This window comes from Euprymna scolopes, chromosome 14 (genome assembly GCF_053919585.1).
Source record: "Euprymna scolopes isolate OS-2025 chromosome 14, ASM5391958v1, whole genome shotgun sequence".
NCBI lineage: Eukaryota > Metazoa > Mollusca > Cephalopoda > Sepiida > Sepiolidae > Euprymna > Euprymna scolopes.
Window position 1 is genome coordinate 118,705,407 of NC_136495.1, and position 13,701 is coordinate 118,719,107.

General features: G+C 37.5%; 1 protein-coding gene and 2 pseudogenes across 3 annotated transcripts in view; all 3 read right to left on the reverse strand.

Moving 5' to 3' along the window:
• Window positions 1-13,701, reverse strand: part of LOC145293248 (histone-lysine N-methyltransferase SETMAR-like) — a 160,292-nt gene that overhangs the window by 107,408 nt on the left and 39,183 nt on the right. The window contains exon 2 of one of the 2 annotated variants that reach the window (XM_080139821.1): window positions 7,215-7,279. The gene's annotated coding sequence lies outside the window, so the exon portion shown is untranslated. Of the gene's footprint in view, window positions 1-2,026; window positions 5,914-7,214; window positions 7,280-13,701 lie in introns of those variants that run through there. The other variant, XM_080139823.1, reaches the window with a different exon arrangement.
• On the reverse strand, window positions 6,318-6,541 carry LOC145293463 (U2 spliceosomal RNA; annotated as a pseudogene).
• Window positions 7,510-8,220, reverse strand: LOC145293245 (uncharacterized; annotated as a pseudogene). The gene has a single exon (XR_013869697.1). The product of XR_013869697.1 is annotated as an uncharacterized LOC145293245 (transcript).

A 13,701-nucleotide genomic window follows, 5' to 3' on the forward strand; every position in this document is an offset into this window, starting at 1 on the left:
AATAGTTTATTTTGGAAGTATAATTCATAAAGAAAATAAATAACACACTTAACAGAGAAATTACGAGATTTTTATATTTTATTCGCAGTTTCGTGTTAGGGGTGTCAAAAATTCCTACAAAAATTCTGATACACCTAAAGAACAGGTATCGTAAAACTAATTAAACTTGAAAATACTATTTTAAAATAGCGCGGGTACTTTCATCTAACAATTCGATAACAGGTATTGGTAATATGGCACTCATTGGGCGTTGAGTTCCATGGCGACCAGCATAAAAAAATTAATGGTCGCTCCCTATAAACAATAACAAGTCTACTCATCTATGACACTGAACGCGCGTAAAAAAGATGTCCGCTAAAGAATACAATGCATAATACAACTTTTTATATCTCGATAACTAATTATTTCTGCAAAATTCCAATGCGATTTTCGTATTCAGCATATGCGAAAACCTATAAAAAAGTTGTCATTTAAAAGAAAATTGTGGAGGTGAACCTAATCTAAAAAAAAAAAAAAAAAAATACGCACACAGATGAAATCTTGTGCAAATTTCAAGCCAAAATAAATTATAATAGCTAGGTCACACACGCAAAAATTCTTTCCTTGTAAAAATAATGATGTCTCCCTCAATCGAACAACGTTCAACATCAGAGCCGATACATATTTCGCTAGTAGGGTAGCAAGCAGCACGTGCGTACGTCGGCCAACCGTAATAGAATTAATTATAGTGTTGCTTCGATGCAACATCTGATGTTTTCGGCGGACATGAATGCCGAAACACTAAAAATGCGAGTTTTTTTATCTGTTAATTTTTTTTTTTTCGACGATTTTCATAAATTACAGACTTAACTATCATTAGCAGAAGGTAAAAAAAAAAAAAAAAAAAAAAAAAAAAAAAAAAAGAAAAAAAAAAATTAAATTTAACGATTTAAGGGGAATCACTCGTTATAACGTCCTATGAACCTTTCTTAAGTCATTGAATTTTTTGTTATGATAGTATCATAAGGATAATCGGAAAAAGAAAAGAAAACTCATTTTTAGCGGTTGGTTGGACACTCGTACAGCTCCGTCAGATCTCTCAAAGAGACTGCTTATTTAGAAATTACCAAAATTACATTTAAAGCTTTTTTTTTTTATATATATACGACGACCTGCCCCAGCGTGGTACAAACACCCCCAACCACCGTGTTAAGAACGGCTTTCGAGGTTGAGTATTCCGGAAACCGTTCTAAACATGGGGAGATTGGGGTGTTTATGATACGCTGGGGCACGTCGTAAAAATTTACCAAAACTTTAAATAAAGAAACAAAAAATTTTACGATTTTTAACGATTTGTTACCGTGCTGAAAGAACATTTAGAAAGCGATTCTTAACATGGAGAATTAATTATTCTGTACTTTCACCTAACAATTTTAGGTACTCCTGCAGTATTTTACCCACCGATTTCACGATCTTAGCCAAGCGTTGATCGACATCCGTCGGAAAACGCCGGAACATGGCGAGCGGTACGATACTCTATCAGCCAATCAGGGCGCTTCAAACGAACGCGCAGCAGACGAATAATTTTCATTGAAATTACACACAGCGTTTCATTTCAGTTATTTTATTGTTCAAAGTAAAAATACACAGCCTTTCATTTCAGCTATTTAATTTAGCGATATCAAATCGCGGAAGGCTACCCGGTTGGGAAGGAGCTTCTTTCCACATCCTCTGAAAACCCTTTGCTCCCAACTTTGCCTCTACAGTCAGTAGAAAATCTTCCAGTCGGAACTAAAGATAAACAGTAATTGTTGTCCCCCCCCCTACAAACATTACTGAAAAAACATTGTTACTGTTTAATAACGTTTTGCTAAAAACAAACAAAAAAAAACATTGAAGTGTTTATTACTGTTGCTTACCCCCCCCCCAAAAAAAAAGCTATCGGAAAACAAAATGAACAAAAAAAAAAAAAAAAAAAAAAAAAAAATATATATATATATATATATATATTCAACAAAATAAATTTATTTTACTTTAAAAAACTTACGGTAAGTGTTTGTGATTTATTTTATCCAATTTTGTGTATTAATTTTATCCATTTTGTTGTGTGTGTAATATCTTGTGTAATGTTGTTGCTATTCACATACTTTTAGCGTTCTTGCACCGTAGCTCCGAATTCTCGGCTTTCGTCGGCGTTAACGCCGAAAGCGTTCGTCAACGCTCGGCTAAGATCGTGAAATCGGGGGGGGGGGGTAAAATACTGCAGGAGTACCCAATTTTATAACTTGAAAATACTATTTTTAAAAATATAGCACGGTAACAAAAGTGCAGCATAATCTTGCTCCTACACCGATCTCGACTTGAAAGCAAAGAATTTGAACTTATCAAATGCAAAATAACTTAAATAAAAATATGGTTATAAAACCACTCAATGTTACCATGACATTTATTGAGTGAGTTTCTAACAGTATTCTGGTTTTATTTTTAAGTCATTTTTTTTTTACGCGTCAATTAAACCATTTTTCTTATTCTCACCTGACGTTCACTTTTTTTGGTATTATTATACAAACACCGTGACAGCGAATTAGTAAAATCTTTTACGTAGTATTCTGTTACGTTTCGGTGTGCTGAACACGAATCTGAAAACTGGGTTAGGGTACATTTTTTTCTACTAATTCGCTGTCACGGTATTTGTATAAATTTACCTTTTTTTTTTAAAGCGAATAAACGCTTTAAATTAAAAAAAAAAAAAAAAAACTTATTCAGCTAAGTAGAAGAGTAATTTATCTTTCCTTTGATAACATTAATTTTCTTTTTTTAATCTTTGGGTTCAAAAAACATACCTAAGTTTTTTTTTAATACGAACAGAAAATCTTAAAGAGTTGTCGCCCTTGAATTTTAACAGCTTCTAAAACAAAATGGCCGTTCTTGTTCCGTTTCGCATCCTCATAAAGTGAAATAAAGTTAATTCACGTAACTTTTAGAATATGGGATCTTCGTCTCGCGATGAATACGTAAAAAGGTCTTCCCGTATTTGCTTTTTTTTTTTGTAATTCTAAAGCACGGATGAAGGTTCTGGATTTTTTACTCTAACTCCAAATAGTTGGTATTTGGGTGAAGCTACCCATATCGTTAAGAGCAAATTAAAAATTATAATTTTCTACGAAGGCGTATATTCGTTGGAGCATTAACAAACGTGAAAGTCAATTGTCTAGTATATTAAACCTTAATATAAATGGTGGCATTTAAAGTAATTCAGTTGTTTGACAAGTTTTTTTTTTTTTTTTTTACCCTTTGGTATTATTTTACTTGAAGTCCCGTCTCACGTTCATATATAAAAAGTTTTTTTTTTTTTTTTTGTAGATTTCGGTGTGCTAAATACTAATCTGCAAACAGTTTTCGTCACAAAAAATATAGCTTTCATGATATGAAGAAATTACTTTTTCGAAAAGTGATCTAAATTTAACTTAAAATGAGCACCCATTTTCTGGCCACCTGTGTGTGTGTGTGTGTGTGTGTGTGTGTGTGTGTGTGTGTGTGAATTTTTTTATTGGCTAAAAATGTTGTTTGCTTTTGCATGGTATTAACCCCTGAACTATTTTCCATTTCACATACTAGCTTTTGTTTACGCGCTCCGCGCGAGCATAAACAAAGGCTGTTAAATATGCACTCGCGTAATAAACTGCCTTGTCACACTAGTATTGGCGAAAAATTAAAATTAGACGAAAAACAAGTACTTTTCCAAATATTAAACCATTCTAATTCTATTTTATCACGGGTGGCCATTTTGTACGCGCAAGTGCGCGAACGTCAACCCTATGCGCGCACAAAATGACCACCCGTGATAACAATTACATGGCTTAATATTTGGAAAACTACTCGGCTTTTCGTCTAATTCTAAATTTTCGCCAATACTAAAGACGGCAGTTTGGTACGCGAGTGTGCATTTAACAGTCATTTTTATGCTCGCGCATAGCGTAAACGAAGGCTGGGCTGCGAAATGGAAAATAATCGTAGAGTTCAGGGGGGGGGGGGTTAATATCATACAACGGTAAATTTGCGACGGAAACGGTTCCCATATTCTTTTAAAGCACACCGAAAACTACAAAAAAGTTTTGGGTTTGTATTACTGTACAGATTCGAAAAAGTTGTCAAAAAAACATAAATAAATGTTATCAAAGGCAAGATAAGTTACTTTTCTACCAAACTGGATATATTTTTGGTGTTTTTATTCAATGTAACATGTTTATTCAGCTCGAAAAACAGTGTTTACCGTAACTTATTTTGCCTTTGATAACATTTGTTATATATTTGTTTTTGACAACTTTTTCGAATATGTGTACAGAATACAAACCCAAAGTATTCTATACGAATGCGAGACGAGTAAAATATAGATTTTTTTTTTTTTTTTTTTTTTTTTAATTTCCTCGTATCTTTATGAAAAGAGAAAAAAATCGAAAAAAAACCTTTTAGCCAATAAAAAAAAAAAAAAGCCCCCGCTCAGGTGGCCAGAAACTGGGTACTCATTTTAAGTTAAATGTACGTGAAAAGGTGATCCCCACTTTTCGACGAAGTAATTTCTTCATATGAAAATGATTTTTGCGACGGCAACGGTTTGCAGATTAGTTTTTAGCACACCGAAATCTACAAACTGTTATACATAATAAAAATTTCATTTTAATTCCAGAAAATGAAAATTATCTCCAGAGTGCTTTGCGACTTTTTAAATTATGACCGTTTGGTTAAACTATTGCTAATACTTGACCCACAAATTCGGAATAGAGGCGGGTGATCCAGAAAATTCAATATCGCCATTTTTTTTTTTTTTTTACTCTGTAAAAGGAAAAGAAAGCGAATAGCTAACACTACATTGTAGTGTCACTACATAGGCTATGTAGTACATAGCTAAGAATATAAGTTGGTGCTAATGCAGAGTGATCCGCGCTATTTTTTTTTTAAATCGTATTTCCACGTTTGATTTTTTTTTTTTTTTTCAATTGTAAGGTTAAATACAGAATAGTTACAAAACACCCTCCCCTCATGTTAAGAATGGCTTTTTAAATAACGTTATTTCAGCACGGATCACTCTGCATGAGTACCTATAAGTGTTCTCGTACTACACTTCACTTTTTGTCCGGTCAGTGGAGGAGAAATCTTTCCCGAGTGACACAATTTTTATTTGTTCCTATTCAGATTGCCTATGTTTTTTTTTTGTTTTTTTTGGAGAGGGGGGGGGGCTGGATTTCCCCCACATTGAAACCGGACCTTGTGTCTAAATCTGCCCTCGTGGAGGAGGCAAGAAAATAGGAACACTGGTCTTTTATACTATCTTATTGACTATCAGACCTCTGGACGTATCGTCAGCCATTAGGTGTTAACATTAAAATTGGTTGTAGTTCTAGGGAATGACAAATTGAACGAGATTTTTTTTTTTTTTTGCGGGGGAGGGGAGGGTAACTCCCGCACTTTATTAAAATTACATGCACCAATTGAATTATTTCAATCGGTCTTTATAAAATATCTAGGTGTGTCAGAAATTTCGTGAACAATAGTGAATTCCAGTTTTTCCAAGCTATAATATATATATACTCAAAAAATGTAATTCAAGCCCTAATTTTTTCAATTAAAGGACCAATGTTTCATATAAATTAAAAAAAAAAAAAAACTTTGTTTTAAATTTGAATATATTAGACCTTTTCTCTTTAATTTGTGATATATAAAACTTTGGTGAGTAAATTTACTTTTTAATAGACATTTGAAAATGGGAGGGGGGTCGTGAATTTAAAAAAAAAGTTTGTCTAAAATACTGTTTATTGGAAAGAGCATAAAATTTCACATTGACCCTGAAAATATCGTAACAGAATCAATAGAAAAATTGATTGATTTTTGAAAGTTTAAGAATTGAAAAACATTTGAGTTCGTAAAAATTTTTTTTTTTTTTTTTTTTTTTTTAAATATTTATATTTTTAAAACTACTAAGTTTATTTTGGAAGTATAATCCATAAAGAAAATAAGCAACCCACTTTAAGAGAAATTACGAGTTTTATATTTTATTCGCAGTTTCGTATTAGGGGTGTCAAAAATTCTGATACACCTAAAAAACCGGTTCTTGACGGTTGCCGTTTCTATTTCGACAAATAGGCAAAGTGGAATTTCAGCATCTGGGAATTAAACGTAGAGCATCTTTTGTATTAAATGAAATTTGCCGCTTTTGCGGGAATCTATTCCCACAAAAGCAACCAGAAATAAAATTCACCCTTAACGGTGACAGCCATCTTGTTTCTACTCCTACGCTCGTTTTAAATTTTTATGAACAAACAAGGTGCTGATAGAACGGTATCCAATTGAATACGACAGGTTATTAATATACCTATTTACTATGCCTCCCCACGGGACAGAGTTAGACACCAGGGTCGTTTTTTAACGTGGAGAAAAGGTACAAAAATAAAAATTGTCTCAGTCGTGAAGGATTTCTCCTCCACCGAAAGAGAAGAAAATGAAGTGCAGCATCGGAAGAACAGATACTACACTTTGATCTTGACCAAAAGGCCAAGAAAAATGTACAGGTTAATATAAACGACAGGTTATTAATATAACCAAGTTTTCGGGTAGAGTAATCACCGAGTTTTACTTTTTTTAGCATCACGGTTAGAAAAAGGTATTTTTTTACGACCTGCTCTAGTGTAGTATAGACTATCTCCAACGCTCCCCCCCCCTCATGTTATGAACGGCTTTCGACATTTAGGTATTTATTCCTAAAACCGTTCTTAGCATGGGGGGGGGTTATACTACGCTGGAGCAGGTCGGTAATTTTTTTTACTATGAGAGGTTGCAGTTTTCCTAAAATATAAACGCGTGTACTTTCTTGGCGTGTAAAACAAATCCACAGGATAAAATTTTAGCTTTTGTGTGGGGTGTGTGTGTGGGGGGGATAAATTATATGCCGGGCGTGGCAATAAAAACTTATCTGCTGATAAAAGATAAAGAGCACGCACTCCAAGCTACACTGGGATTTTATATCTAGTTGACATGAAATCGGACCTAAATAAAATATAAAATGGTACTTGCACAGAATACGAGCAGTGTTACTCGATTTTAAATGAGATTCTCAGGTTACAAACTTATTTTTAAGTGAAAGTACAGAATAAAGAAAGTCGACTAAGGAGTTTGAGTCAGATTTTAACACGTTCCGTATTCTACACAAGTACTGAAAGTTTAAGACAAAATTTACTTACGTTTTATCGAAGCGCCACCATTTGTTAAAACGCATATTTTATAGAAATAAAACTTTTCATATGAACTGAAAAAAAAAAAAAGGTACGTTGGAGAATGCCATTACGCCCAAATTTTGGATAAAAACTTTACCTTAAATCGCTGTAGATTGATCAAGGGGAGGTGTCGAGTCAGGATTCACTAGTACAAGATTAAAAATTTTCATCTAAATTTGGGCGCAATTTAAACGAAATATTCTGACAGGAGAGCACGTGGGTTAGAGGAACGTTAAAATAAAATGAAGGAACAAAGATAAAATTCGGAGATGAAAAATAAAATCAAGAGATTTTATTATAGATTCGCTTAAATGAAAAAGTTTTTTGTATGCGTTTTCCGTTTTACCCGTTAAAAAAAAAAAAAGGGCATTTAAAGTTGTCCACAGTTTACAATTTTAACAGGACAAGAAGTTTTTCCGCTTTGAGAGCCGACCGATTCAATAGTCTTAACAATATCCATGCCCTCCTCAACTTCGCCAAAAACGACATGCTTGCCGTCAAGCCATGGTGTTAAGACGGTTGTGATGAAGAATTGCGATCCGTTGGTGTTGGGACCAGCATTCGCCATGGACAGTAGGCCCGCCTTGGTGTGCTTCATCTGGAAATTCTCATCTTCAAATTTTTCACCGTAGATACTTTTCCCTCCGGTACCGTTTCCACGCGTGAAGTCTCCCCCTTGAAGCATGAAGCTGGGAATGACCCTGTGAAAACAGGAACCCTTGTAGCCAATACCCTTCTCACCGGTGCACAAAGCTCGGAAATTTTCAGCCGTTTTGGGAACAACGTCGTTGTAGAGCTTAAAGCAAATTCTGCCGATAGGCTCATTATTAAGAGAAATGTCAAAAAAGCACTTTATGGCCATAATTACAAAGAACGGGTTTCTCGACAATGAGTAGGTGGTTTAGAGAGGAAAACACAATGTGAAGTGGCGCGAATTCAACCGACTGCTGTTATTTAAACGCAAAAAGGGAGACAACTGCCTTTTTTTTTTTTTTTTTTTTTTTTTATTGAAAACGTTTTTTCTTTTCTTTTTTCTTTTTTTCGAAATACATCCATCTAAAAATAAATTATTGCCTTAAAAGGACATTTTTTGGCTTAAATTTAATTTTAAAATTAATAAAAATGGATTTGTATTTTAATTTAACATTCACGGGATTATTTTCTGTGGAGAGGAAAACATTTTTTTTATTTAATAAATGTATAGTCGCTTATTATTTTCATTGAAATTAAGTTTCGACATTACTCCCCACAAACGTTAAACGTGACTTCATCCGATAATTTTATCGCCATTATCTGTAGCTCGGGAATTGTATATTTTTCTTAACATTACGACATACTGAATTTTTTGGAGTTATAATCAAGTTAGTATTGCGTATAAGATAGAAAAACACTTTTTGATACTTTTTTACGAACCGTGCTATTGTTTTAATAGGATTTACAGATTTAATTTTTACAGTATCTTTTCTTTATTAAATTGTTAGGTGAAAGTACAAACTAGTTACATAACGCCCTAAATATTATTATTCCAGAACAGGCCGTATTCTGCATAAGTACAAAGTTATAAACTAAGGGTACTCTTGCATAATTTGACCCGATTTCTCGGGAATTCCCGTCAAACATGAATCGGGCGAGACCGGCAATCATCGGTTTAACGAAATAGTGGACGATAGTCAATATAAAAATTGTAATGTGAAAAATATGTCAAACGAAAAAAATAGTCTTTTAGCGAATTATGTAAAAAAAAACAAGGCCGCTGGCCGATTAGTCACGAGCTCTCGTGTAATGAATGAATGCGTGAATGTAGGATTGACATGAAATTCTTAAAGATAAACTAAAATGACCGAAAAATGGGCTGAAATGACTTAAATAAAAAAAAAAAAGTAAATGACTTTAATGAACTTAAAGATGAATTGAATGACCTTAAGAATGACTTGAATGCTTAAAAAAATAACTGGAATCCTTCAAAAACAACTTAAATGATCTGGAGAATGACTTGAATGGCTTTGAGACTGACTGGTTGTAAAGTGGGTGATTTTACATTAAATTAATATAGAAAAGTGATCCCCCACTTTATATCACAATAAGTACAGCATATAGTAAGAACAGATACTACACTTTGATCTTCATATTTAATTTATTTCGTTTAAAGAAAAATTACAATTCAAAAAAATTTCAATATAAAATTAAAAAATTTAAAAATTATATCTCCAAAAGACAAAACAAATTTAGGCACATGGCCTTATAAGATCTGAGGAGGGGAGTGTTGCAGGATCTTTGTAACTAAAGTAAAAATGGAGTCTTTGGCGACTTACTCTTGACTGGCAACATTTACCACAATATCTCAGCCCTGTCGGTGGGGCATTAGAATACGCCGGCTGCCTCCCTGCAGAGGGTAAAAGTCCCTCAATGGGGGTCCTGGATATGACCTTAAACTATATCCAATGGTGAGGCCCCAGCTCGTGGGCTCTAGGGAGTGTGGAGCCACCCTTTAATTACCATTGCTCCCAGGTCCACTCTGACCCGGAGTGGTAGTACCTGTTAGGGTCCCAACTATGGGTTAAATAGAAACCGACGTGAAAACAACAAATATATTCTATTAAAAAAATTTTTTTTCTTCAAAATCTTTGGATTCAGCATTAAATAACCCGAAAAGGGTTGATATGCCGTAAAACAAAAACAACCAACCAACCAACCACAATATCTCATTCACGCTGTGGAATCTAAACTAACTAATGAATCCCCAGTGTTTTAGCCAAAAGCATATATTTACAATTTCTCTGTATGTGCGTGTGCATTTTTTTTTTTTACATAAATGTGTATGTGTGTGTGTGAAAAAAGTTCAATTCATTGGAAAAATAAAAGTTCTTAATTTGGTAACAAATAGTTCGTGTTGGGTAGTGGGGAAAACAACCTAGATCAAATAAAAATGCCTAGTGCGTTGTTAGTAAGGTCCCTCCCTGAGCTAATCTAAGTAGTTAGATCGCCTACTGTTTTCTGGGGCACCGAAAACAAGCGGGCAGATCCCTAGTGGGGATTGGGGTGGATTCTTATCAGGTATTGGGGGAAAAAATAAATAAAGCATCTAAAAACAAAAAAAAGGAGGGGAGAAGGGGAAGGTAGAAGGCAACCTCCGAGTAAAGGGTGACAAAACAAAAGAGGGGGGGGGTAATGGTAGGGTAGCCTCGGAAGGTTCTCTAGTGTCAAAACAAACAATCGGGGGACTGGATCTCATTTGTACCACCAGTCAAGAGTCTCTTTAATTTTCTATTGCTAACCTAGCGGGATGAGTTCCATGGGACCCAGTACCGCGTGTGCCATGCCTATGGTGATAACACAAATTTAAACTTGGCGCCTCGTCGGATGCACAAGCTGGTGTCATACACCCACCTCCTGTCAAAGACAACTCGAGGCAACCTCTTCCAATCGCATCTGATCTTTATTTTAAGCAGATGTTTAAAGTAGACGATCAGATTCCGATCCGGAACAGATATCCCTTCGCAGACTCGCTTGAGACGTATGATCCATATGACCATTCTCGCTACTGCTAGGATCGCCAGAAAAATCATTCTTTTCTCCCTAGGCAGCGGCGGATCAATGTTCTCCACAAAATAAGACTCGTCCAGTTCAAACAGGCGCTTGGCATCGATGCGAGCCGTTACCTCGTTGACATACCCTAGGAGTGTCTTAAGCCTGCTGCAGCGGAAAAAAGCATGACCGACTGTTTCCTTCATGCCTTCGTTGCAGCGCAAGCAATAGACCCGAGTCTCTACTTTGTGCAAGTGGAGTTCGTCAAAGAGGGGCAGTGCGTTCTGGACAAGTCGCCAAGTGAGGGAAAATTCTGAGTTGGTAAGAAAGTTCCGTCCCAGCGCCCAACTCCACTGGGAGCGGATCTCCTCCAATGACATCGCCATCCACTTCACTAGCGGTTCCTTTTTGCTATGCCACACTAGCTCCCGATAAAGCCTGTTCCTAGACTGGTCCCTGGCAACACTCTAAGTGCGGATCGGCATTCGGCGTAGAATGTTTGTTCCCCCTCTGTCTCCGCCGATCTTCGACCAAGCTTCCAACCGCAGTGACCCATGGAATGTCTACGTACAGTGAACAGCTCAGGAAGGCCAACCTTTCTGCGTGCTTGTGACACAGGAGATCGGGCTGTCCCAAACGTTCCTCACTCAGATTTCGAACACAGACATCTCTGCAGACATGATGCTTACCCTCGTTTCACAAGAGTGAGTCAAGGTGCTCCTGTAAGCTGATTCGTCGTTTTGCAGGGAGGGGAAGTACAGACAGACGGTAAAGGATGAGTGGGAAGACGTATGTAGTACACGCCTCCACCCAACCCTTCAAGGACAATTTCCTTCGAATCCAAGTCTTGACAGTGAATTTGACCTTGGTCTCTACTTCTGACCAGTTTTTCTCCAGTTGGACACCTGGTCCGAACCACACACCGAGGATCCGGACCGGGCCGTCGGTCCAACTGAAGATGCCCAGAAGCGAATTTACTTCGGTCCAGGCACCCAACCACAGACCCACCGACTTACTGCAATTGAAAACGGCCCCTGTAACTTCTTCATATCGAGCGAGCGTCTCGGTAACCGCTTGAATGTCCGTGGGGCAAGACACGAACATGGTGACGTCATCAGCGAACGCAGAAATCCTGGCTCGTGTGCCTCCAGGGAGAGCTATCCTGCGCAGGACTGGTGTAGTTGTCTCGTCGTCCCTTAACTTGTGAAGGGGGGGTTCCAATGCCAGGACGTACAACAGAGGCGACAGCGGACAACCCTGTCGCACCAACCGAGAGACAGCGAATGACTCCGACAGCTTACCATTCATCTGCACCACTAACGTCGGCCTGTCATACAGTACAAAGATCCACTTGCAGAAGTCCGGATTAAAACCGCCAGCCTCTAGCACAGATCCCAGGAACCGATGGTCCATCCTATCGAAAGCCTTGGACTGATCCAAACTGATCAGCGCAGCCTCGGCATCGTCTTCTGTCCCCTCTATGATTGTGTGGATCAAATGAAGATTGTCCTGAATCGATATCCCCTTCAAAGCATAGCTTTGGTCTGGTTCAATCAAGTCAGTGATGACAATCTGCAAGTGATTCGCAAGAACCTTGGCCAAAATCTTTAACTCTGTGTTAAGCAGAGTCAAGGGCCTGAAATCGTCTAAATCTTCCTCCCTACCATGCCGTTGACCTCTCCTCAGCAATGTGATCACACCCTCGGTCACCTGCCTAGGGATGGAAACCTGGACAAACCAATGGTTGAACATATCCTTCAGAATAGGGACCAACATGGGCGATAGCCTCAAGTAGAATTCGTAGGGTAGACCAGCAAGCCCCGGGGGACTTGCTGCAGCCGACCTGCTTCAATGCAGTAATGATCTCATGTTCCGCGACAAGACCATCACAGCTAGCCGCTCGAGCCACCGTGAAGCAGGGCGAGTCGGCCAAATAGCTGCCAAACTCTTCGACCCTGAGTCTGGGTAGTTGGGTGAAGCGCTCCGAGAGATCCTCCCGAAACTCCTCGCAGATCTCCCGCGTCGAAATGAGGGTGTGCCCTTTCAGATTGTTTACTTTTTGAATGTACCCGTCCAAGCCACACCTTAGAGCAGCCTTATGCTCAACAGCGTCAACGTTAACAGCCTCATTCGAGACTTTCATTAACCTAGCCCTAACTATCTGGTCCTCATACCACTCACTAGCCAAGCGGTTGAGGTCTTGTTTAGCTACCGCTATCTCTAGGTGGTCCCCCCCTCCACCGTCCAGGTCAGCCTATTCTCTATATGCTTCTTAGCCATAGCCTTATCTAGCACAAGGCGTTGGCTGTACTGGACCAAGAAGCGTCTAATCTTAGCTTTGAGACTAACCCACCATTTACTCCTGTCAATTTTAACTCTACAGACTCGAAATTTGATATACAGGGTACTAAGATTTGGGAAAATCTTTGTGATCAGTTTTCGGCCAGAAATTTAATGATTAAGGGGTCAAAGTTCAACGATTTGACCTTTGAGAATCTACCAAACTCCTCCGACAATTTTGGATATAAACACTTGAAATTTTAGATATAGGTTCCTTGGACATGGATCTAACTTAATAACTTGATTTGAGCCCAAAACAATAAATGTTAAGGGGTCATAATAGGGGTCAAAGTTAAAAAAAAAATTGACATTTTTTTTGTTTTGTTTTTTTTTGCTCAGTATACACCTCCAAACACCCGGGCAATGCCGGGCACCCATGCTAGTATACATTCTTGTATATTTAGTATATATTCTTCTCTCTACGGATATTTTTTTATAATGAAAAAAAAAAAACAGTTTGCCACACTAATTCTCTCTTATTAAAAACTTAAATTTTGTCTTTTTTGTGGGGAGGGGGGTATTTAAACAAAATGAGCAACAGCAACACATAACCGGTCAGCCGGCCGGCCGGGTTAAGGTTAGGGTTAGG